This window comes from Dioscorea cayenensis, chromosome 8 (assembly GCF_009730915.1).
Source record: "Dioscorea cayenensis subsp. rotundata cultivar TDr96_F1 chromosome 8, TDr96_F1_v2_PseudoChromosome.rev07_lg8_w22 25.fasta, whole genome shotgun sequence".
In the NCBI taxonomy this organism is placed as follows: Eukaryota; Viridiplantae; Streptophyta; class Magnoliopsida; order Dioscoreales; family Dioscoreaceae; genus Dioscorea; species Dioscorea cayenensis.
The window spans coordinates 17,673,110-17,699,309 of record NC_052478.1 but is presented as its reverse complement, the minus strand read 5'-3'; the positions used below and the strand labels follow the sequence as shown (position 1 = coordinate 17,699,309).

Below are 26,200 nucleotides of genomic sequence, written 5' to 3'. Positions count from 1 at the left end.
AAGTTGGAAGAAGAAGGCACGATTGCACTTACGGGGAATTGCTTGGCTATTCTAGAAAAGAAGCTCCCACAAAAGTTGAAAGATCCGGGAGCTTTCATTATTCCATGCATGCTTGAAGGTGGAGTCCAAGAGAAATGCTCTAGCGGACTCGGGGGCTAGCATAAACGTCATGCCCTACACCATGTATTTGAAACTTGGCTTTGGATGAATTAAGGCCCACGAGGATGACCTTACAGTTGGCAGATCGATCAACAAGAAAACCTCGTGGGATTGTCGAAGATGTGATTGTGCGAGTGGATAAATTTGTTTTTTTCCGGTGGACTTTGTCATCATGGACATAGATGAAGATGTGGAGATACCACTAATTCTTGGCCGACCATTCCTCGAGCACCTCGGGTGCCTTAATTGACTTGAAAAGGAGGGAAGTTGACGTTAAGAGTCGGGAGAAGAGGAAGTGGTGTACACTTTGCCAGCTGCCATGAAACATTCTTTAGATCATGATGACACACTTTATTTCGTTGATGAAAGCCCGATAGGTTGATTTCTGATTGTGTGCGAGGAGGTGCTCTCTTTAAATCCCTTTGGATGAATATTTGGGGGAGTTGGAGAACGAAGAAGAAGAAGAACCTCATCGTCATCCTCCAATTCACAATTTGAAGCCACCAAAAAGAGGGTATCCTGTACTAATGCTAAAGAAAAAGAAAAAAAGAATCATTTATGAAGAGAATGTGGAGGGAGATCCATGGGAGAAAAAAGAAAGGTAACAAAGCTTCATCCTCCCACATCTCATGGAGGAAAGGTAAATTTTTTTCACCCCTCTCCACTCATGAACAATTTCGAGGTATTTTTCAATGTTGTCATTCAATCTACCGGGAAGAAGCAACACTACAAAGGGAAACCGGGGGTGGCTTCAAATTGTTTGAACCCCCATGAGGTAAGGAACAAGGTACGTCGGGGCTCGTGACGTTAAACAAAAGCGCTTCTTGGGAGGCAACCCAAGCATTCGAGAGCATTTGTTTGCATTTTTCCGTATTTTTTTAGTTCTTAGTTCATTTCAATTTTTTTCGTATTTCTTAGACTTGTTTGTTTGTGAATAAGTTCATGCTCATACACTTGGCACATTGCTCTCATCATTTTTATTGTGGTATATTTGTGCAACCTCTTGAGACACACATGTTTAGGTGTTAATCCATGCACTAGATCGTCGTTTTATTCATTTCATTCATTTTTGGAGAAGCCTTCGACCTTGCCATACCATGTTTACATCATTTGGAGCAAGTTTTCGAAGTTTTGAGTGAGTTTAAAAGGTTTACGACCTTACTAGACCGTATGGAGGTCGTCTAAGATGAACACAGAGCAATTCCGAGGGCTCAGTGCCATCTCGAGACGGCCCCCATCTGACCCCCATCATGGGCCGTCCGGGATGCCATCCGAATGCCCGAGAGCCTTCTCAGGCCATACAGGCCCCCATACGGGCCGTATGGGGGCCGTATGGCTCGGTTCTTGCCCATTTAACCCTCATCTCTCTTCTCTCTCTTCTCTTTCTTCCATTCTCTTCTTTTCTCTCTTTTCTCCACCGACTTTTTTCTCTTCTTTCTCACTCATTTCTTGGCCAAATCTCCTCATTTTTTTCTTCCTAAATCTTCTCCTCATCCATTTGAGACGTCGATCTAGTAGTTTTTCCTCGAGTTTAAAGCTTGTTTTTCTCAAGATTACGTCGGTATGCTTTTTTTCAATGCCCTAGTTTTTATCTCATTTCATTTCTTGGGCATTCTTGGAGCTTTTATGTGGAGTTTCTTTAGCATTTTTGCTTGGTTTTGGATGGTGTGATTGTTATGGATGAAGTCTCCCTTGAAATTTATGTAAAAAAATTTTTTTCGATTTTTCATGTTTTTTTGGGGAGGTTACAGTCGAAATGAGCAGTAACCCATACGGCCCTCCCATACGGCCGTATGGACACTATACATCATAATTTTTCATTGTTTCTTCATCTCTTACACTACATTTTTGAATCATATTGGATTCCTCTATGCTTGATTGAGTTTTTTTCATGGTTTTGTAGGAATTTTTGGGGATGAAGAAACTTAACAAGAAACCATGGAGTGATATTTACACCACACGGGGTGACCACATGGAACAAGATGTCTATTTTTGTTATGAGAGACTTAATTCTAAGGACAAGGATGAGCATGGACACCTAGCATTTACTTTAGTTTGCTTTGTTTTTGTATTTTTTTGTTGTATTTTTGTTGAGTTGGCATGGTTCTACCCTACCGACTTGTGTTGTCGAACTCTATGTTATTTTTCATCTTTGTGTTTTTGTTGACTACTCCCTAGTTTTTCCCTTGTGCTTATATTTTTTTAAAATCTTTATGGAATGATGATGCCCCCTTTTTGCCTCGCAGGGCATTGAGGGAATTTGGTGAGCTTTCCTAGTTTTTAAATGGAGGTCGGACAAGACATGTATTGCTCACCACACCTTTTTGTCGAGTCGCACCTCACGAGCGAACACAAGATAAACCCGGGGAAGTTCTGTTTTTCACCCTCCTCTATTATTATTTGCATTGGCCCTTCTTGCATGTTTTTTTCATGATTAGTGTACATTGAGGGCAATGTACAACACTAAGTGTGGGGATGGGTGCATTTCATGTTTTAGGAACATTGTTTACATGCTAGTGTTACCAATGATGGCTTTATTCATTCTTGTAAGATTCTTTTTAGCTTGGACTAATGATGGATGTGAGTTACTTGTTTTTTTATGCTTTATTGAATCTGTTTCACCCCATAGTATTGTCTTGTGCACTGAATTTTTTTGTCGATGCCACAGGAATAGCCAATGTGACTACTCTAACTCTCTTGTATGCTTAACACACTACTTTGAGTACTTGGCCTTAGAACACTAAGTTCTATCCTTCAATGTTTTCTTAAGAACTTCTAAGTCTTGTTGAGCTAATCCGAGTTTTTGTGGCATGTAGTGTACTACGAAGATGTGATCTAGGGTGAGAGTGAAAGTGAAAAAGAAAAATGAGTCTATGTCGGTATTCCTCCGCTAATGAAGCATGAATGCGTCTATGTAGGCTATATCGAGTAGTTGGGTGGCTCTTGTGCCTAACCCGGCATGTGCATCCTCTAGAAAGATTTTTAAAATGATTTTTGATGCGAGTCTACGTTAGTCGGGACTCGAATGTTGAATATTGAGTTGAAAATAAAAAAACCCTAGTGATCTTTTTTTGAGTACCTACCAAAGGTTTTTGAAAAAGAAAAAGGATTTAGTTTCAAGCTATAGAATTAGAAGGATCTTACTTGGCCATTGAAGTAGCACTTAGTAGTTTAAGACTTAGTATTCTTTGTATGTGGAGTGATTAGCATCTAGAGTGCATCTTGATTGAAAGTCCTTGAGCTAGACCCGGATCGAGGGCAAATGAGATAAAGGATTCACTTACACGCACATACATATTAGGGGTGAGACAGGGATATTTTTTTATTATGCTTAATGACTATAACTCAACATCTATGTTTCATTATCCTTTGCTTTTTGGAATCTTATATTTGCTTGAGCGGAGGTATTGCATTTAGCCACTTCTCGAGTCTCTTTGTTTTTTCATGAGTTGTTTGCTTGGGGACAAAGCAACGCTTAAGTAGTGGGGATGTTTGATAAGTGTCTAAATGTAGGTGTTTTTCATATATGTATCGTATGCACTTTGCATGTATTTTTGTGAGGTTTGATGCCCGTTTACGCTTAATCGTCTATTATTTGCTTTGTAGGGCATATGGAAGCCATGGAGAACAAGAAGATATCATTTTGGCAAAAAGAGAAGAAAAGCAGAATTTCATACTACCCCCATACTACCCGAGTATGGGGGCCGTATCTACTATGTAAAGCGGATTGATTTGGTGTTCTATCCAGATTTTCCATACTACCCAGTATCACGGGGCCGTATGGAGGCCGTATGCACCCGTATGGAGCGAATCTAGGGTTTTCGAGTGCTATCGACCCCCATCGACCCCTATACGGCCCGTATGCCTCGGGGGTATATATACTCACTTTTAGGGCTGATTAGAGGACTTTTTTTGTTGGCCGACTTTTTGGGAGATCATTTGGGAGATTTTTGGGCGACCTTGGGGAGGAGAAGAAGGGCAGAAAGCTAGAAGATCATTCAAGCCCAAGGTCCAAGGCTCTCAAGGCAAGAAGGCAACATCATTCAAAGGGAGATCGATCACGACTTGAAGGAAGGAGAACCGCGGCTAGAGGAAGCGTCATTCGGCATTCCTTTGGCGGGGAAGCGTCATTCGGCATATTCTCGCCTCATCCTTCACCATTTCATCTAGGGAGTGTCATACTATGTCTTTGTTTCATGTTTTTGCTTGATTGTATGCTTTGTTATGAGATGATGACACACTAGACCCCCCAAGGCCACCGGGTGTTGGTGAACCTTGGGGGGTTTTATCATGTATTTTTGGATGATTACTTGTTAATTCTATGCTTGGGTATTTTTTTGAGATCTAATCCATTGTTTTTCATGCTAAGTGTTACACCAAGGAGAAATCCGTAGCTCTTTTTATGAATGATGCATGTAGATGTGACTTGCTCGCATGTATTAGGTCATGAATGGATTAGAAGGGGATACTTGTATCATCACGCCGAGAAATCGGGTGTTTGGTAGCCCTCCATGTAGGTTTAATCCGAAGAAGAGTAGGTTTATTCCTAAGCGAGATTTCCTTGTACTTAATGCAATCGTAGGGAATGTAGATTTGGAAGAAATTCCTATCTATGTTCGTATGGGATTAGGGGTTCAATCGCCGAGAAATTGGGGTTGTTCTAATCTTGGAATCTCATGGTCCAATTTACCCTTGCATCTTTAAATCATCATCCATGTTGCATGATAACCCCTCAAGGGGATCCACATCCATAGGCCTTTGCACTTCATTGATTCTCTTGCTTGCATATTGCTTGTTCTCTCTAATTTGCTAGCAAATCTTGTGTTTAGTTTTATTTGTATTTAGTAGAGTAAATCCATCACTTAAGATCTTAGGCTAGATAATAGCTCGAGAAGGAGTAATAGGAGATCCTTAGCCCCGTGGAATACGATCCTCGTGTCTTTGCACGAGTTATTACTTGGCGATCCCGTACACTTGCGGGGAAGCGATCACCAACTATTATGCTTCCTAACTAATACTTAATGAGTTGTGGACATCGTTAAATACATGGTCCAAGGCCTAAGGTCAACCGTTACGAAATCTACACTATGCCTCAGCGGAGAAATCAACCAGTCTGAACATCTCACACTATGCAATGTTAAAAGATGCTCTAGGGATTCCAAGTGATAAACCCAATTCCTATATGTGGATCTAACACTTTGGTCCAGGCGAAAGACCCCTACACACAATTAAGCCCCAAATATTAAAGTCACTTCAACGCTTTACCCTGTGGCTCGTACAACTAAGCCCAAATGGAGTTCATCCCTTAACCCTTCACTGTATTGTGATCGCAAAGAACTCTTGAAATGTGGAGATAGGATAAATCACACCAAAGAAAAAAGGGGACGCTCCGCTACCTCTGGACTCACCCTCTCGACCCTCTCTAATCTTAATTTGTCTAACCCTCATCGTGTGCCACTCACTCACAAGGATTACCAATGTAGATTCTCAACACTAGTGTCACTCTAAGGGAGAAATAATTCAACAAGCATTCAAGATTGGAACTCAATTAAAGACATCAATTAAGTAAAGCATAATAAAAGGTTAATGAAAACACATCCTAGGGTACACAAATCCAAGTACCCACTAGGGGTTTAGCTCTCCATGGAGCAAGATACAATCAATGATAGAATCAAAAGTAAAAACATGTAATCCATAGTAAAACCCCATCACTATTCGTGTCAATGGTCTTGTGGAGTAGCCTGTTCCTGTTTGATAAACATCTAAAAGTATGTATTTTGCATGTATTTGTTCTGTATTATTCTTTATATTTATTTGTTTAATCGATGTATTTTTGGTCTAAATTGTAGTATTTTTGCATTTCAGGCCCTTTAGAAGCCCTGGTAGCTCAGCGACTGACAAGGTCCCCTTGCTTATATCCCGCAAGTGCACGGGTTTGTCGAAGTAATAATCCCGGATGAGCGGGGTCGAATCCACAGGGAGTAGGGAGTAAAGACACTTAATTCGATTCTTAGCTATGTGGAGTATCAACAATGATAAGTGTGGTAATGATTCAATTCTCAGAAATTAAAAGCAACAAGTAAGAGAGCAAAAGTAAGGAGGAGGCAAGGCAATCGATAAAGATGGGGTACTCGGATGATGTTTCACCTAGGATAATCGTTTCAAGTGCAAGAACTCTCTATTATGCTTCCTAATCAATGCAATGGTGAGTCGTGGAAATCCTTACATACATAGTCCCAAATCTAAGGTCAACTATGCCTAACTCTATACATGTCCCGGAGGAGAAATCGAACAATCTCAACACCTCACACTCGCATAGAGTTGCAATGAGCTCTAGGGATTCTATGTGATAAATCTCTTCCTAGATTTAGACCTAACCCTTGGGTCCAGGAGGAAGGTCCAAGCCACAATTAAGACCTAGATACTAAGATCACCTCAATGCTTGACTCCATTGCACGCGCAACTAGGCCCCAGCGGAGGTTCATCCCTTAGACCATTCACTCTATTATGGCCGTAAAGAACTCAAGGAACGGAGGTAGAATCTATCACGTCGGATGGGAAAGGGGACGCTCTTGTACCTCTCGACTCACCCTCTCATCCCTCTCCAACCTAGCTTTGTCTAACGCTCGTGGTGTGTCACTCACTCACAAGGTTACCAACAAGAACTCTCAACCCTAGTGTCACTCTAGGGGAAATGTTCATACAATCAAGCATTCAAGGTTGGAACTCACAATAAACATCAATTTATTGAAAGCATAATAAAGAAGTTCAATTAAACGAATACATCCTAGGGTTCACAATCACCCAAGTACCCACTAGGGGTTTAGCTCTCCATGGAGCTAAGTACAATCAAAGAAATCGAATGTAAAAGCAATAAATCCATAAAGAAGCCTCCTCGATGGTCGTGTCGATGGTCTTGTGGAAAGTCCTCTACTCGTCGTCCAAGGATTCCTTCGTCCGGTATAGGATACGCCTCGATCGAAGCTCCTCTACCAACCTTCTTCCTAATGGAATCATGATGTCGGAGCCGTAGAACCTCTCCAAAACCTTGGCCAATACCCCTCGAAACCCTAGCCGAAGCCACTACAACAAAATTGATGATTAGTGACAATTTTAATTTTGACATATTGGTTTTTGTCAAAAAAAAAAATACATAATTTGACGAAATAATTATTTAGTCACTCATTTTGCTTGTTTGATAATTTTATGTGACAATACTTTAAATTGTCACATGATGTTATCACAAAGGATTAGCTCCAAATGCACTCGTACTTTTAGTGACGGTTTAAATTTTAAGTGACAAATATCATACGTCATTAATATAATATTTTTTTCGCGACAAATTTTAAAATTTGTTGTTTTTAAATAAAATTTAAATAATGTTACTAATATTAACATATATTATCAATGACAATTTGAATTTTTTTTTTATGTACCTTAATTTATTTTTGTGACACAAAGGTTTGTCACCAAAATATAAGTAATAATGATATTATAATATTGTTACAAATAAATATCGCATTACTTGATGATATTGGATAATGCCACTATTTGTTACTAAATTTAATGACACTAATCATCTCTCACTAATAATTTTTCTCGTAGTCAAATGCTAAATATTATTGAAAGATAAAATGCTAAATTACATAAACATTCTTTTATGCTTTACAATTAATTTAGGAGAAAAATATAACAAAATTATTTATATAAATTGACATAGATATGAGTAAGGACATAACAATAATTTTTTTAGGTGGGTCACGCAAAACGTTAATAAACCAAACAACATTTTTTTTTTATAAATATTTTTATAAAATATAATTTTCAATATCATGCTTACCAATTTGTCGAATATGAAAGAAAATAATAGACTTTTTAAAATATTTTTCTAAAATCATATATTTTTATACAATATAAAGAGCTTTTGCAAGTAAAAAAAACTTGAGACAGGAAAACAATATATTTTTTTGCAAAAAGAATATAAATTTTTTTCATGTTATATAAACCAATTTAATATCAAGGGCAAGGGATAAAAAAAGTTTTTGCAAATATTTTTTTCCTAAAAATATAATTTTTTAAACAATATTTATCAATTTATACATTGTTTATTTTCATTGTGAAGATAGGGTTCTAGCATCCCCATATTAGTTTAATTTCATATTGATTTATTTTAAATTATTTATTTTTTATTCAAATAACTCTCTTTATCTCTTTTTATATTTTTTTATTTTTAAAGATTTTATTAGAGATATTTTATATTAACACCTTCATATATATTATAATTTATTTTATTAACAAGGACTAAATTATAAAAGACCTTTATATTATTGAAGTAATTTTAAATAGATATTAAAGAAGTTTTTATAACTACACATGTCACAATTTTTACGGCCCAATAACCAATTTGGTCCCGAGGTATTAATTTAAAATTCAAATTTCATTGGTTTAAATTTGTTATAAGCTTTTTTTAAAAAATTATTGCGAAATATATGTTAGTTTTTATATAGAATTTGAAAAGATTTTCATTCAATAAAAAGATATATCCTATAAAAGTTTTTAAATAATTTTAATTTATCTAAATTTAGTTTAAATTTGTTAATAATTTTTTAAAAAAATTATTGCGAATTTAATTAAAAAAAATATAAAAATATGTTAGTTTTAATATAGACTTTGAACAGATTTTCATTCAATAAAAAGATATATCCTATAAAAATTTCTGAATAATTTTAATTTATCTAAATTTAGTTTAAAGTTTATAAAAATTTAAAAACAAAATTCTATTTTTAAAAACGAAATTCTATATAAATCTCTATCTCAATTTCTATTCTTTCTCAATCTTTCTTTCTCTCTCATCATTACTAAGGTACATTATATTTCTCTTTCTCAATGTCTATACTACCGTCTATTTTTTATTTTATCGTTGCCTCCATCTTAAGGCACACTTCCACTTTTTTTTAGTTCTTGATTTTTTTTATAATGCTTGTGTAAGTTCCTACTTCATCAAAGATCTCATGAATCTTTTAAGTATTTGCATTAGTGTTCCAATGCACTTAGTTCATAAATTTTTTATAATTGCTTGATTCGCTTCTAATTTTATGGGTTTTGTAGTGATGATGGTTCCGTTGGAGAAGGGAACATTTGAATGGGAAAGAGATTGACATCGGCTACAATCATTAGATTAAAGTTTTCTTTCCAAAGGGTTGCTAACAATATTGATTCATGTTTTTTGATTAATTTATGTATTTTTTTTAATTATCATTATTTTATAATGGAATTATTGTTATAATTTCTATAGTTGTTTGATTAGCACTTTAAACTGTTAAAGTTTGTCATTAATCAATTAATTTTTGTTATGACTATTTATTGTGCTTATTATTAATTTTTTGGATGCATATTAGTATATATGTATATGTATATATAATTATATTTTGAACTTTACTTTTGTTAATTTACTCTTCTTATAAATTAATATTTATTATTTTAAAAATATTTATTTTAGGTTTTAATGAGGCAAGCTCTACATCAACAAAACACCATAAACACGAACGCCACAAGAGTTGCATGAAGAATAGTTATCTATTTTGATATGATTTACTTAAGATTATAAGTTTTTAATGTTATTGAAATTTCACGAAATTGAAATTTGTTAATCCATAAGGTTAACTATAAATTATGATAATTGTGTGTGCAATAATAATATTGATTTAATTTTATTTATGATATATTATCAAAAAAATTAAATTTTTTTGATAATATATAATTTATTAAAAAATATTCACTAAAATATATCACAAATTACAAATACATCATAAAAACATGATTGATTGTGACATTATAAAAATATTACAAACTATATAATATTTAATTAATTGTGACATTACAAAAAAATTAATTTATGGCATATTTTTCATTAGTGACGCATTTTCATCATCATGAAAATAGTCGTTTGTCACTAAATGTTATATTTTTTAACAATATTTAGTGACGTTAACCACTTTTTATGACGCTATTCTATTTGAAATGGTGACAAATATTTTTATTATTTATTATTTGAAAATCAATGGAATGTCACAAATGATAAAACTTTACCTTATATTTAGTGACAATTCATAACATTTTATGACAGTTTGGCACAACATTTAGTGATAAAAATGCACGTCATTAATGATTATAAAATAGGTAAAATATGATAATTTTGTCACATAAAAGGTATCATTATGTGACGAACATGTAATCGTCACATTAACCCTTTAGCGACGGAGCAAAAGCGACAAAATGTGGTGACGGCAACAAAGCGTCACAAAAAATTTTTAGTGACAAAAATATATTATTTTATGACATTATCACATATGTCAATAATTGATAAATTTGTTGTAGTGAGCCCTCTCGCAAGTTGGGGAAAAGATGGAGAAAAGAATACCAAAATCGGGGCTGAATCGGCTTTAAATAGGGCTGGAATTTCCACACGGGCGTGGATAATTTCCACACTCCCGTGTGGATTCTTTGTCTCTCTGATTTCTCGGACGGCTGTGAACAGTGCTGCTACAGTAATTTCCAATTTCTTTTTTTTTCAAAAGAAGTAAACCTAACTAGTCCCGTTAACATCAAACATGAGTTTCCAATAGAGTTCAAAGAGAGAGTAGTGCACTAAGTGTAAATCGGGCAAAAATTCCTAAAAATTCAAGCAAGAACTAGAGCATGAAAAACATTCAATGTTAACAATTCTCCTAGACTTAAGAATACAAACATTGCAACTAAGGTGAACCACCATTGGCTATGTGAGCATATATCAATCAAGAACAATAGAAAAGATGTGCGCATTATGAAACTCCTACCAACACTTAAGTTGTACATTGTCCTCAATGTACACATGCAAGCTCACTCAAAATAAATCATTCAAAAATAGATGTGGGAGAAGCAATCAAAACAATACTCCCCTGACTCCTAGTGTTGCGTTTGATGAAGCTAATTCATTGGGAGTAGTGTTCCAACGGGTTGTGAAGCTCGCACGGCCAAGTGCCGAAGCACCTTGGCCGTGCCCATGACTAAGTCTCAATTTCGAAGAAGACAAGACCATCTGCATGCATACACGAGGGGTTCAGTGAAGCTCAAGGAAAACAAAAATAACTCGAGTGTATAAAAGATGAAGCAATGAATACAACTCGATAATGCAAAATAACATAAACTCAGAAGGAAAATCCTTTCTGAGTGAACAAGGCTAAAAAAAAAGAAAATAGGATAAAGTAAAATGCATGAAAGTAAAAGAAAGGTCAAGTGTCGGAGTCACTCTTGGGCTCCGCTGCTGCTGCTGAAGTGGAAGCAAATAGTGGGTCCTCTGGTGCTGGGGTCGAGGATGGAGGTGCTGGAGGCACTGATGATCCGGGTCTCAGGAGATCTCGAAGGAAATCGAATCGGGTCATAAGATCTGTGTACTGAGCCGACTGCAAAGCCCGGAGCTCCTCTATCTCAGTCTGAATCTCTCTAACATCGGTCTCCAGCCTCTTGATACGATCATAGGCTCGAATACCCGGTGCTACAGTAAGATGGAGAAGTCTCGCTGACACCCCTCGCACTTTATCTCCTTCGCTCGTGGTCTCAACGGTAGCTATAGTGAGAATATAAACCCCTGGCCCAAACCTCCCTACCAACCCCCATCATCCCGATCGGATCGAACGTAAGAGCGCGAGCACAACCGCCCCTCTCAAAGACCACGTAGATTGTCGCCCAAAACCCATTCCTAGAATGAGTCCGGTGATATAAGGGCCCGCAAACAAGAGACCCACCCTCGCCGAACGACCCTCGCATCAGAAAAACATCCGCTAGAATGCACCCTAAGTGAAGTGGTACATCTGCGAGCCATGGAGTATAAGAAAAGTGCGATCCACCGTCAAAGCGGCCGTGGTTATCTTCTCGACCTGCCACGGACTGCTGATGACCGCGGTACGTATCTCAGAGCTGAACCGGGACAAACTAGAAGCCTTCGATAATCCCGCCTCGCATCCCCACGCCCACACAAAAACTCAGATGCATGATATGGAGTGAGTGACATCGAAAATCTACTAGTAGTCGGCCATACCCATGTTACCTCGAGAAGCGTTTACATCGTATAGGCCCATCCTAATCGAAACCTCAGTGACGCTCATGGAGAATGGATGTCCGAACGCTCAAATCAGACGCCTCAGAGTGTCAACTCTCCCATGTAGCAATCGAAACTCAAAGGACGCTAAAACCTCTAGCGCAGTGTGCGGTAAGTCGGTTCACTAATTGTCGCCAGCCTCCTCCGCCTTCCCACCGCCAAAGATCTCATCAATCTCATTAATTACCCTCATCACCTTGTCGAATATGTTGAAGCACTTGTACATCCGCAGCAAGTCCCGACCAAACCCGAGTGCCGAAAGTCTCTCAAGCGAGCCCTCGATGCTCGGGTTCGAGAATTCCATATGTATCGGCTCGGGTGAAGTAAGTCCGAGGCGCTTAACTTCGATATTCTTCACCGAGGTGCCATAGCTGGAGTGCAAAAAGACGAAAATAGTAAAAAATCTCAGAAGCAATATACTGCAGAATTCCACACGGGCCTGTGGATATTACCCACGCCCGTGTGGCTCTGCAGAGCGTGAAACTCCCGCACGGGTGCACAACAAATCTTAACAATTCAATTGAAAACCACTTCTAAATGCTTACTATACATCCATCATACATGAAAATTCACATTTAAAAGTATTCACTCCGTGAAAAACCATAAATGGCGAAGAAGAAAAAAAGGATAAAAAGGTTACTGAAGAAATGAATATGAAAACTTCTGAAATTCGGTAAGATTTGAGAAGAAAATTCCTCCAAACAGCGATGAAGGGTCGGAAAGATGAACGGGAACCGTTTTCCGGTAACTGGAGATGAAGAGTGAGACGGATCACCGTGCTTTTTAAGGAGAAAATCGCATCTCTTGAATTCGTGTATCCCCACCGGGTGTGTGGAAATTACCCACGCCTGCGTGCCCTCACTCGAGAGCGCCACGGGGCGCATACACGTCCCCCGTGCTTTCTGAAAGTGCTCCTTTCGACTGATCGCCTCACACGGGCGCAGGAAATTACACACGTCCGCGGCGTCCGGCTACAGTGGGTAGATGCACGCCCCGTGGCTTCCCTCGACAACCGAGAAAAAAATACCAGAGTCACGCACGCCCTGCGCGGGAATTTCCCCACTGGGCGTGACATTCACATGCCCAACTCCCTGTGGCGCCCGCACTGCGGTTTTCTCGGGATGGAGGGAGCACTGCAGAGTTGCTTACGCGCATGGAAATTACCCACGCCCGTAGGGGTTCACAAGGTCACCCATGTGGTCGAGTCCACGCCCGTGTGTTCCTCGGAAAGTCCGCCCAACCGCCGGAAGGCACACGCCCGTGCGGAAATTACCCACGGGTGTGCGCCAGTCGCATGGTCGTCCACGTGGGCAGCCTGCACGCCCTCGCGGCCCTCTCCTGGATGAGTTCACAAGACATAGCCACGGGCGAGCGGCATTCCACACGCCCGTGTGTTTTCTCCGGATGACATAGAAAAACCTCGCAGCTCCGCACCTAGTCTCGAACATGTCTACACACCTCGTAGCCCCGCCCTATTATGCAAAATTTACGTAAAAACACAAAATAGAACTCAAACGACCAAACTTCGCCAATTCGAAACAAAACACACAAGGAATTATTTTAAAAACCCACAATAAAATCGCAGCACAAGTACTCAAAAATTTCAACACCAACACCTAATAATTTATTCATGCAAACAAACTAAACTAAAAGGTACGAAAACAGTAAACACTTGGGTTGCCTCCCAAGAAGCGCTTGTTTAATGTCACTAAGCTTGACGTATCTTTCTTACCTCACGGGGGTTCATGAATGAAGGTTGTCCACTTACCCATAACTTGAAAGCATGATGAGCAAAGTCTCCTGAGGGTAGAGGGTGTACTATCGGGCTTCAGACCACCTAGCAATCATTCGTCCAAATTCCTTGGCTCATGTACGTCTCCAATAGTCTTGGGGAGTTTTTCGGCTGCCTCCTAGCCCTCTTCATTTTTCTGGAGCACATTCTTCAAGATCCCCCGGTAGATGTTTCCTCCATTCGAACCAAGCATCATTACATCTTCATTGCTCTCCTCTTGGTCGAACAAACCTTCATACTGGATCCGGTTGAACATTTCTCGTATATATTCATCAACAATCTTATCAAGAGTGTCTAGAAAATAAAAGTATCATCAAAATAGAGAGAATGCCGTGATGGCTTTCACAGAAGGCGTAAGTGAGCTTATCGCCTCCGACTCTCAATGTAAGCCTCTACCGTCCATGTCAATCAATGCTTTGGAAGTTCGCAAGAACGGTCTCCCAAGTATCAAGGGTATATCTCGCATCCCTCATCGACATCTAGGACTACAAAAGGCAATCGAAAAAAATGTACTTGTCCACCTTGACAAGCACATCTTCAATAATACTTTCTGATGTCGCACTGCTCGTCCGCCAATTGTAAAGTCATCCGAGTAGGCCTAAGCTCACCCAAGCCTAGCTTTTTGGAAGAAAGTATATGGCATGACGCTGATACTTTCCTGAATCCGCCAATGCCATTTCCTCACCTAAGTTGCCGATGTTACAATCGAATAATGAAGCTTCCCTGATCCTTCTTCTTATTCGGCATGTTCTTTTTCGCAACACCGCCGAGCATGAAGCATCAAGCACCACCGAAGCACTCTCCTCCAATTTCCTCTTGTTGGTCAATAGGTCTTTCAGAACTTCGCGATACTTAGGCATTTGAGCCAAAGCATCAACAAAAGGAATGTTGATGTGGAGTTGCTTTGAACAAACTCGAGAACTTCTTTATACTCGCTCATCCCCCTTGGTCATTCTTCTCAATCTAGAGGGATAAGGGATTCTTGGCTTGAAAGGTGGGGGTTCCACCTCTTCTCTTTGTTTGCTCCCTTCTCAACCTCTAGGACCTCGTAAAGCGTGTTCTTTCTCGGCTTCACTCGAAGCCTCCCTTCAACCTCACGACCGCTTCTCAAAGCAATCGCCTCACATGTTCTCTCGGGTTGGTTTCCGTGTTACTTGGTAAACTTCCATGTGGCCTTCGGAAAGAGATTTCGCACTTGCCCCACTTGATTTTTTCAAGATTGTGCAAGGAGGCGGTGTGATTGCAAGTGTAGCCTCGATCGATTCAAACCTTTGTATTTGCCGATTGAACAAATCTAGCCAAGTGCTTCTCCAACTGGTCATTCTGTGTTCCAAGCCTCGAAATTCTATTTTTCCACTTGAGGGGCTTGTTGTTGTTGTTGTTGGAACCCCGATGGCCCCATGGTCTTCTCGTGATCCTTGATTACTCCATGAAAAGTTGGGATGATTCTTCCAACTTGAATTGTAGGTGTTGCAAAGATGGATTCCCTTGAGGTCTCATTCCATTACCTACAAAGTCGACATTCTCAATCGAAGAAACATCACCAATGACGATTGGGCAATCGGAGGGAGCATGTCCTCCGCCACAACCGGTGCAATTGGTCACGGTCAAGAACTCTATTCAAGCTATAAGATCTAGCTTCTACTCAAACTCTCCACTTAGGCCGCCAATGAAGTTACCGCGATCAATTTCATGGAGACCACCCACATTTTTTCTTTTTCCCTAGCTGCTCCACCGGTAGCTATTTAACCCCATTTCCTCAATCAATTGACGAGCCTCGCTCGGGGGTCTTGCTACCTAAGGTACCTCCCCGCCACCGCATCAAAGAGTTGCCTTTGTACTCGGGTTCAAATCATTGTAGAAGGTTTGAACAATCATCCACTGGGAACTGTGTTGCAGACACTTCATGCCAGGAGTTCCTTGAACCTTTCCCATGTCTCAAATAGAGGCTCCAATTCCAACTGCATAAAGGATGAGATCTCATTCCTAAGCTTTGCTGATTTTCCGGGAGGAAAATAATGGGCTAGAAAAGCTTCTACCATCTCCTCCCATGTAGTGATTGATGCCCCTAGGTAATGAGTGTAGCTAACGCTTTGCTTTCCCCTTTAAGGAAAAATGGGAAGGCTCTCAATTTGATGGCATCATCCATCACACCATTTATCTTCAAAGATGTCACACACCCTCGAGGAAGCTCTCTATGTGACTTTTTGGATCCTCATCGACCAAACCGTTGAATTGTGTGGACTGCTGCAGCATGTGGATGAATGTCGGTTTTAGCTCAAAAATTTCGAGTCAGAATTGGGGACGACAATACTCACTGTGTCCCCAACACCGAAGGTCCGGCATAATAGGATAGTGTTCGTTGTTGCTCATTTTTGTTCTCGCCATGTTGTCGATCCTTCTACTTCCAAATCACCGGATTAGGTCTGTTTATACGTGTTCTTTCCCTTTCCTTCAAGTGTACGCTCAAGCTCGTGGTCTCCTTCAATTAATATTGATGGATTCCCTCGGTCATAACCTCGAGTCGCACTAAAAGTAAAAGAAAAAAAGAAAATCGTAATGATGATAGAATAAGAAGATATGAAATAGAATGTGTAGTGAAATAGCTAAGAAAAACAAAGTGTAAAGTATCTCTAAACGCCTAACTCCCAGAACGAGCGCCAAAAAAATTGACAAGGTCCCTTGCTTATACCCCGCAAGTGCACGTGGGTTTGTCGAAGTAATAATCCCGGATGAGCGGGTCTAATCCACAAGGAGTAGGGAGTAAAGACACTTAATTCGATTCTTAGCTATGTGGAGTATCAACAATGATAAGTGTGGTAATGATTCAATTCTCAGAAATTAAAAGTAACAAGTAAGAGAGCAAAAGTAAGGAGGAGGCAAGGCAATCAATAAAGATGGGGTACTCGGATGATGTTTCACCTAGGATAATTGCTTCAAGTACAAGAACTCTCTATTATGCTTCCTAATCAATGAAATGGTGAGTCGTGGAAATCCTTACATACATAGTCCCAAATCTAAGGTCAACTATGCCTAACTCTATACATGTCCTGGAGGAGAAATCGAACAATCTCAACACCTCGCACTCGCATAGAGTTGCAATGAGCTCTAGGGATTCCAATTGATAAATCTCTTCCTAGATTTAGACCCTAACCCTTTGGTCCAGAGTGAAGGTCCCCTAGCCACAATTAAGCTCCTAGATACTAAGATCACCTCAACGCTTCACCCATTGCACGCGCAACTAAGCCCCCCAGCAGAGGTTCATCCCTTAGACCATTCACTCTATTATGGCGAGCAAAGAACTCGAGGAACGGTAGGTAGAATCTATCACGCCGGAGGGGAAAGTGGGACGCCCCTGCACTCTCGACTCATCCTCTCAACCCTCTCCTACCTAGCTTTTGTCTAACGCCGTGGTGTGTCACCACTCACAAGGTTACCAACAAGAACTCTCAACCCTAGCGCCACTCTATGGGAAATGTTCATACAATCAAGCATTCAAGGTTGGAACTCACAATAAACATCAATTTATTGAAAGCATAATAAAGAAGTTCAATGAAACGAATACATCCTAGGGTTCACAATCACCCAAGTACCCACTAGGGGTTTAGCTCTCCATGGAGCTAAGTACAATCAAAGAAATCGAATGTAAAAGCAATAAATCCATAAAGAAACCCCCTCGATGGTCATGTCGATGGTCTTGTGGAAAGTCCTCTACTCGCCGTCCAAGGATTCCTTCGTCCGGTATAGGATACGCCTCGATCGAAGCTCCCATACCAACCTTCTTCCTAATGGAATCACGATGTCTGAGCATAGAACCTCTCAAAAACCTTGGCCAATACCCCTCGAAAACCCCTAGTCAAGCCCTCTCGCAAGTTGGGGAAAAGATGGAGAAAAGAATACCAAAATCGGGCTGAATCGGCTTTTAAATAGGGTCGAATCGGGCAACTCCACGGGCGTGATCGGTACACGCTACCGCGCGGAATTTTTTTACACCAGGCGTGGATAATTTCCACACGCCCTGCAGTGGATTCTTTTTGTCTCTCGATTTCTCGGCCTCAGTGAACAGAGGTCGCTACAAGAATCACTGCATTGCTCTGCCACAGACTTCGACCTGAATAACTTTCCAATTCCATACCTTCATCGGGGTAACGCAAACGGGCACACGTTCACATCGTGATTCACTTGCTTCTTCAATGATATATATATATTTTGGTGGGGTTCTTGTTCTTGTATGCATAAGATGGAATGCTCGAGTGTGCCTGCCTTTGTGCCCCTCCAAATGGATGTACTCACTCGAATGCGAGGAGGTTGGCACACACTCTAGCATCTCACACCTGTCCTATGTCTTCACGTTTGAACCTTAGCAAGATCTCCTCCAAAATAGGTGCATTATGATCCACATTGTCCCATTTCCTTCATTCTCGGCCTCACAACCCTTCCTGCATAAAAGTAACATAAAAACACACATATTAATGTGAAAAACTGAGAAAAGTAATGCTCAACATAAGGAATGAACGCTTCTCATTCATATCGCACAAGCACTTATCAAACTCCCCCACACTTAAGCTTTCGCTTGTCCTTAAGCAAACATTAAAACATTCTGTGCATCAATGAAGAAAATATTGAAAGTGCTTGGCCTTAGGTTCACCAAAGTATACAAAGATAGCATTCTACAAGTAAGGAAAATTTCAACACTAAATACCAAATATCAATGCTCTAGCTAAAAACTTGAATCAAAGAGGTAACAAACCCAAATTTTGTGTAAGTGTGTGAACTCAGTCAAAACACCCCAAGTTATACTCCTCAAAGTTCTAAGTGCAAGGGACTTATTTATCTACATAAGTGATAAAAATTTTAAAAGATGGTAGTAGCTTCACACATCCTCTAAGGTAGCCCTTTCCAAAGCGGCCGCTAAGGTGGCTTTCACACTTTCTAGGTGGTATCTCTTTCTACCCGGGTGGTAGCTTTCACTCATCCTATGAGATAGCTCTTTCTCTCATTAGGGCATAACTAGTATCCGACTTGTGAGAGTAGCTTCATACTTCATAGGTGGTAGCTCTTTCCACCCAACAAATACAAATAAACAAAAAAACCATTTTGTTCCTTCTTTTCATTTCTCCATTTTTTTTTTTCAAAAGAAGTAAAATTAACTAGTCCCATTAACGACAAACATGAGTTTCCAATAGAGTTCAAAGAGAGAGTAGTGCACTAAGTGTAAATCGGGCAAAAATTCCTAAAAATTCAAGCAAGAACTAGAGCATGAAAAACATTCAATGTTAACAATTCTCCTAGACTTAAGAATACAAACATTGCAACTAAGGTGAACCGCCATTGGCTATGTGAGCATATATCAATCAAGAACAATAGAAAAGATGTGCGCATTATGAAACTCCTCCCCACACTTAAGTTGTACATTGTCCTCAATGTACACATGCAAGCTCACTCAAAATATATCATTCAAAAATAGATGTGGGAGAAGCAATCAAAACAATACTCCCCTGACTCCTAGTGTTGCGTTTGATGAAGCTAATTCATTTTGAGTAGTGTTCCAACGGGTTGTGAAGCTCTCACGGCCATGTGCCGAAGTACCTTGGCCGTGCCCATGACTAAGTCTCAATTTCCAAGAAGACAAGACCATCTGCACGCATACACGAGGGGTTCAGTGAAGCTCAAGGAAAAAAAAAATAACTCGAGTGTATAAAAGATGAAGCAATGAATACAACTCGATAATGCAAAATAACATAAACTCAGAAGGAAAATCCTTTCTGAGTGAACAAGGCTAAAAAAAAAGAAAATAGGATAAAGTAAAATGCATGAAAGTAAAAGAAAGGTCAAGTGTCGGAGTCACTCTCGGGCTTCGCTGCTGCTGCTGCTGAAGTGGAAGCAAATAGTGGGTCCTCTGGTGCTGGGGTCGAGGATGGAGGTGCTAGAGGCACTGATGATCCGGGTCTCAGGACATCTCGAACGAAATCGAATCGGGTCATAAGATCTGTGTACTGAGCCGACTGCAAAGCCCGGAGCTCCTCTATCTCAGTCTGAATCTCTCTAACATCGTTCTCCGGCCTCTTGATAGAATCATAGGCTCGAATACCCGGTGCTACAGAAGATGGAGGAGTCTGCTGGACACCCCCCGTACTATCTCCTTCGCTTCTGGTAGTCTCAGCGGTAGCTATAGTGAGAATATAAACCCCTGGCCCAAACCTTCGTACCAACCCCATCATCCTGATCGTATCGAACGTAAGAGCGGTGGGCACAACTGTCCTCTCAGCACCACCTAGAGCATCGCACAAACCCATTCCTAGAATGAGTCTGGTGATATAAGGGCACGCATATAGTAGACCCACTCTCGTCGAACGACCTTGGTACTGCAAAACATCTGCTAGAATGCACCCTAAGTGAAGTGGTACATTGCGAGCCATGGAGTATAAGAAAAGAAGATCCAGTCTGGTTAAAGCGGCTGTGTTATCTGCTAGACCTATCACAGACCTGCTGATGACTACGTGTACGTATCTGTAGCTGAACCGGGACAAACTAGAAGCCTTCGATAATCCCGCTTCGTACTCCCCACGCCCACACAATATCCTGTATGCATGTTATAGAGTGACTGACACTGGAAAATCTACTAGTAGTCGGCCATACTCCACGGTACCTGTATAAGCGACATCGTACAGGCCCATCCTAATCGAAAACTCAGTGACGCTGATGGAGAATGGATGTCCGAATGCCCGAAACTGTATCGCCTCTGTAGTGTCAACTCTCCCATGTAGCAATCGAAACTCAAAGGACGCTAAAACCTCTAGCGTAAGTGTGCGGTAAGCTGGTTCACTAATTGTCAGCAGCCTCCTTCAGCTTCCCACTGCCAGAATCTCATCAATCTCATTAATTACCTCATCACCCTGCTGAATATGTTGAAGCACTTGTACATCCGCAAAGCAAGTCTGACCAAACCTGAGTGCTGAAAGTCTCTCGAAGCGAGCCTGATGCTCGGGGTTCGAGAATTCCATATGTATCGGCTTGGGTGAAGTAAGTCTGAGGCGCTTAACTTCGTTCTTCTTCGCTCGAGGTGCCATAGCTAGAGTGCAAAAGACGAAAATAGTAAAAAATCTCAGAAGCAATATAATGCAGAATTCCACACGGGCCTGTGAATATTACCCACGCCCGTGTGGTTCTGCAGAGCGTGAAACTCCCGCACGGGTGCACAACAAATCTTAACAATTCAATTGAAAACCACTTCTAAATGCTTACTATACATCCATCATACATGAACATTCGCATTTAAAAGTATTCAATCCGTGAAAAACCAAAAATGGTGAAGAAGAAAAAAAGGATAAAAAGGTTACTGAAGAAATGAATATGAAAACTTCTGAAATTCGGTAAGATTTGCGAAGAAAATTCCTCGAACGGGAACCGTTTTCCGGTGACTGGAGATGAAGAGTGAGATAGATCACCAGGTTTTTAAGGAGAAAATCGCGTCTCTTGGAATTCTGTGTATCCCCACGGGCGTGTGGAAATTACCCACGCCTGTGCGTCTCACTTCGAGAGCGCCACAGGGGCGTACACACGTCCCTGTGCTTTCTCGGGAAAGTGCTCCTTTGACTCTGACTGCTCTCTCACGGGCGTGTGGAAATTACACACGCCCGTGCGTCCGACCCACAGGGGTAGATGCACGCCCCTGTGGCTTCCCTGGACAACCGAGAAAAATACCAAGTATTACGCACTCCCGTGCGGGAATTCTCCACGGGCGTGGACATTCACATGCCCAACTCACAGGGGCAGCCGCACGCCCCTGTGTTTTCTCGGGATGGAGGGAGCAATCTGCAGAGTTGCTTACGGGCGTGCGGAAATTACCCACGCCAGCGTGGGGTTCACAAGGTCACCCACAGGGTCGAGTCCACGCCCCTGTGTGTTGTCGGGAAAATCTGCCCAACCCTGCCGGAAGGCACACGCCCACGCGGAAATTACCCACGGGCGTGCGCCAGTCGCATGGTCGTCCACAGGGGAAGCCGTACCTCCCTGTGCCCTCTCTGGATGAGTTCATAGTACACAGTCACGAGCGGGCGGCAATTCCACACGCCCGTATGTTTTCTCTGGATGACTTAGAAAAACCTGCAGGCTCTGCAAAACTAGTCTAAACATGTCTACATACTCAGAGCCTGCTCTATTATGCAAAATTTACCAGAAAAAAAACACAAAATAGAACTCAAACAACCAAACTTCGCCAATTCGCAACAAAACACACAATGAATTCTTTTAAAAACCCACAATAAAATCGCAGCACAAGTACTCAAAAATTTCAACACCAACACTTAACAAGTTATTCATGCAAACAAACTAAACTAAAAGGTACGAAAACAGTAAACACTTGGGTTGCCTCCCAAGAAGCGCTTATTTAACGTCACTAAGCTTGACGTATCTTTCTTACCTCACGGGGGTTCATGAATGAAGGTTGCCCTCTTACCCATAACTTGAAAGCATGATGAGCAAAGTCTCTTGAGGGTAGAGGGTGTACTATCGGGCTTCGGACCACCTAGTAATCGTTCGTCCAAATTCCTTGGCTCATGTACGTCTCCAATAGTCTTGGGGTGTTTTCGGTGTCGTCTCCTAGCCCTCTTCATTTTCCGGAGCACATTCTTCAAGATCCCCGGGGTAGATGTTTCCTCTCCATTCGAACCAAGCACCATTACTTCTTCATTGCTCTCCTCTTGGTCGAACAAACCTTCATACGGATCCGGGTTGAACATTTCCTGTATATATTCATCAACAATCTCATCAGTAGTGTCTAGAAAATATAAAGTATCATCAAAATTGAGAGAATGCCGCAGGGCTTCAGCAAGGCGGTAAGTGAGCTTATCGTCTCTGACTCTCAATGTAAGCTCTCTGCCGTCCATGTCAATCAATGCTTTGGAAGTTCGCAAGAACGGTCTCCCAAGTATCAAGGGTACATCTGCATCCTCATCGACATCTAGCACTACAAAGAGATTTCACAATTTGCCACACTTGATTTTCAAGATTGTACAAGGAGGCGGTGTGATTGCGAAGTGCTTCTCCAAATCCGTCATTCGGGTTTCCAAGCCTGAAATTCTATTTTCCACTTGAGGGGCTTGTTGTTGTTGTTGGAACCCCGATGGCTCCATGGTCTTCTGTGATCCTTGATTACTCCATGAAAAGTTGGGATGATTCTTCCAACTTGAATTGTAGGTGTTGCTGTATGGATTCCCTTGAGGTCTCATTCCATTACCTACAAATTCGACATTCTCAACTGAAGAAACATCACTAATGACGATTGGGCAATCGGAGGGAGCATGTCCTCCCCCACAACAGGTGCAATTGGTCACGGCCGCAACTCTATTCGAAGCTATAAGATCTAGCTTCTTACTCAAACTCTCCACTTGGGCCGCCAATGAAGTTACCGCATCAATTTAATGGAGACCGGCCACCTTTTTCTTTTCCCTAGCATTCCATTAGTAGCTATTTAACCCCATCTCCTCAATCAATTGATGAGCCTCATCGGGGGTCTTGCTACCTAAGGTACCTCCTACCGCCGCATCCAAGAGTTGCCTTGCACTCGGGTTCAAACCATAGTAGAAGGTTTGAACAATCATCCACCCCGGGAATCCGTGTTGCGGACACTTGCGCAAGAGTTCCTTGAACCTTTCCCATGTCTCAAATAGAGACTCCAATTCCAACTGCATAAAGGATGAGATCTCATTCCTAAGCTTTGCTGATTTCCCGGGAGGGAAATAACGGGCTAGAAAAGCTTCTACCATCTCCTCCCATGTAGTGATTGATGCCCTAGGTAATGAGTGTAGCCACTGCTTTGCTTTCGCCTTTAAGGAAAATGGGAAGGCTCTCAATTTGATGGCATCATCCATTACACCATTTATCTTCAGCCTGTCACACACCTCGAGGAAGCTCTCTATGTGACTGTTTGGATCCTCATCGGCCAAACCATTGAATTGTACGGACTGCTACAGCATATGGATGAATGCCGGCTTTAGCTCGAAATTCTGAGGTGTAATTGGGGGACGCACAATACTCAATTGTGTCCCCAACATTGAAGGTCTGGCATAATCGGATAGTGTTCGTTGTTGCTCATTTTGTTCTGCCATGTTGTCAGATCCTTCTACTTCCAAATCAGCTGAATTACGCTGTTCTTGTACATGTTCTTTCCCTTTCCTTCGAAGTGTACGTTCAAGCTCAGGGTCTCCTTCAATCAATATTGATGGATTCCCTCGGGTCATAACCTGGAGCTGCACCAAAAGTAAAGAAAAAGAAAATCAGAACGATGATAGAATAAGAAGATATGAAATAGAATGTGTAGTGAAATAGCTAAAAAAACAAAGTGCAAAGTATCTCTAAACGCCTAACTCCCCGGCAACGGCGCCTAAAACTTGACAAGGTCCCCTTGCTTATATCGTGCAAGTGCACGGGTTTGTCGAAGTAATAATCCCAGATGAGCAGGGTCGAATCCACATGGAGTAGGGAGTAAAGACACTTAATTCGATTCTTAGCTATGTGGAGTATCAACAATGATAAATGTGGTAATGATTCAATTCTCAGAAATTAAAAGCAACAAGTAAGAGGGCAAAAGTAAGGAGGAGGCAAGGCAATCGATAAAGATGGGGTACTCGGTTGATGTTTCACCTAGGATAATCGCTTCAAGTGCAAGAACTCTCTGTTATGCTTCCTAATCAATGCAATGGTGAGTCGTGGAAATCCTTACATACATAGTCCCAAATCTAAGGTCAACTATGCCTAACTCTATACATGTCCCGGAGGAGAAATCGAACAATCTCAACACCTCACACTCGCATAGAGTTGCAATGAGCTCTAGGGATTCCAAGTGATAAATCTCTTCCTAGATTTAGACCTAACCCTTTGGTCCAAGCGGAAGGTCCCTAGCCACAATTAAGCCCTAGATACTAAGATCACCTCAACGCTTCACTCCATTGCACGCGCAACTAGGCCCCAGCGGAGGTTCATCCCTTAGACCATTCACTCTATTATGGCCGCAAAGAACTCAAGGAACGGAGGTAGAATCTATCATGTTGGAGGCGAAAAGGGACGCTCTTGTACCTCTCGACTCACCCTCTCAACCCTCTCCAACCTAGCTTTGTCTAACGCTTGTAGTGTGTCACTCACTCACAAGGTTACCAACAAGAACTCTCAACCCTAGTGTCATTCTAGGGGAAATGTTCATACAATCAAGCATTCAAGGTTGGAACTCACAATAAACATCAATTTATTAAAAGCATAATAAAGAAGTTCAATGAAACGAATACATCCTAGGGTTCACAATCACACAAGTACCCACTAAGGGTTTAGCTCTCCATGGATCTATGTACAATCAAAGAAATCAAATGTTAAAGCAATAAATCCATAAAGAAACCCCCTTGATGGTCGTGTCGATGGTCTTGTGGAAAGTCCTCTACTCGTCGTCCAAGGATTCCTTCGTCCGGTATAGGATACGCCTCAATCGAAGCTCCCCTACCAACCTTCTTCCTAATGGAATCACGATGTTGGAGCCGTAGAACCTCTCCAAAACCTTGGCCAATACCCCTCGAAACCCTAGCCGAAGCCCTCTCGCAAGTTGGGGAAAAGATGGAGAAAAGAATACCAAAATCGGGGCTGAATCGGCTTTAAATAGGGCTGGAATCGGGCAACTCCACGGGCGTCGACGGTACATGCGCCCGTGCGGAATTTCTACATGGGCGTGGATAATTTCCAAACGCCCGTGTGGATTCTCTGTCTCTCTGATTTCTCGGCCGGCTGTGAACAGTGCTGCTATAGTAATTGCTACAATGCTCTGCTACAGACTTTGACCTGAATAACTTCCCAATTCCATACTTTCATCGGTGTAATGCAAATGGGCACTAGTTCACATCGTGAATCACTTGCTTCTTCAATGATATATATGTTGGTGGGGTTCTTGTTCTTGTATGCATAAGATGGAATGCTCCAGTGTGCCTGCCTTTGTGTTCCTCCAAACGGATGTACTCACTCGAATGCGAGGAGGTTGGCACACACTTAAGCATCTCACACCTGTCCTATGTCTTCGTGTTTGAACCTTAGCAAGATCTCCTCCAAAATATGTGCATTATGATCCACATTGG

At 41.2% G+C, this 26,200-nt stretch overlaps 2 non-coding genes across 2 annotated transcripts; both read left to right on the top strand.

The window, feature by feature from the left end:
- Positions 1–15,972: 15,972 nt before the first annotated feature.
- On the top strand, positions 15,973–16,081 carry LOC120268135. The gene has a single exon (XR_005538804.1). It is a non-coding gene; the product is annotated as a small nucleolar RNA R71 (small nucleolar RNA).
- A 7,618-nt stretch (positions 16,082–23,699) lies between these two features.
- On the top strand, positions 23,700–23,806 carry LOC120268175. Its single transcript, XR_005538843.1, has one exon. It is a non-coding gene; the product is annotated as a small nucleolar RNA R71 (small nucleolar RNA).
- The last annotated feature ends 2,394 nt before the right edge of the window (positions 23,807–26,200 follow it).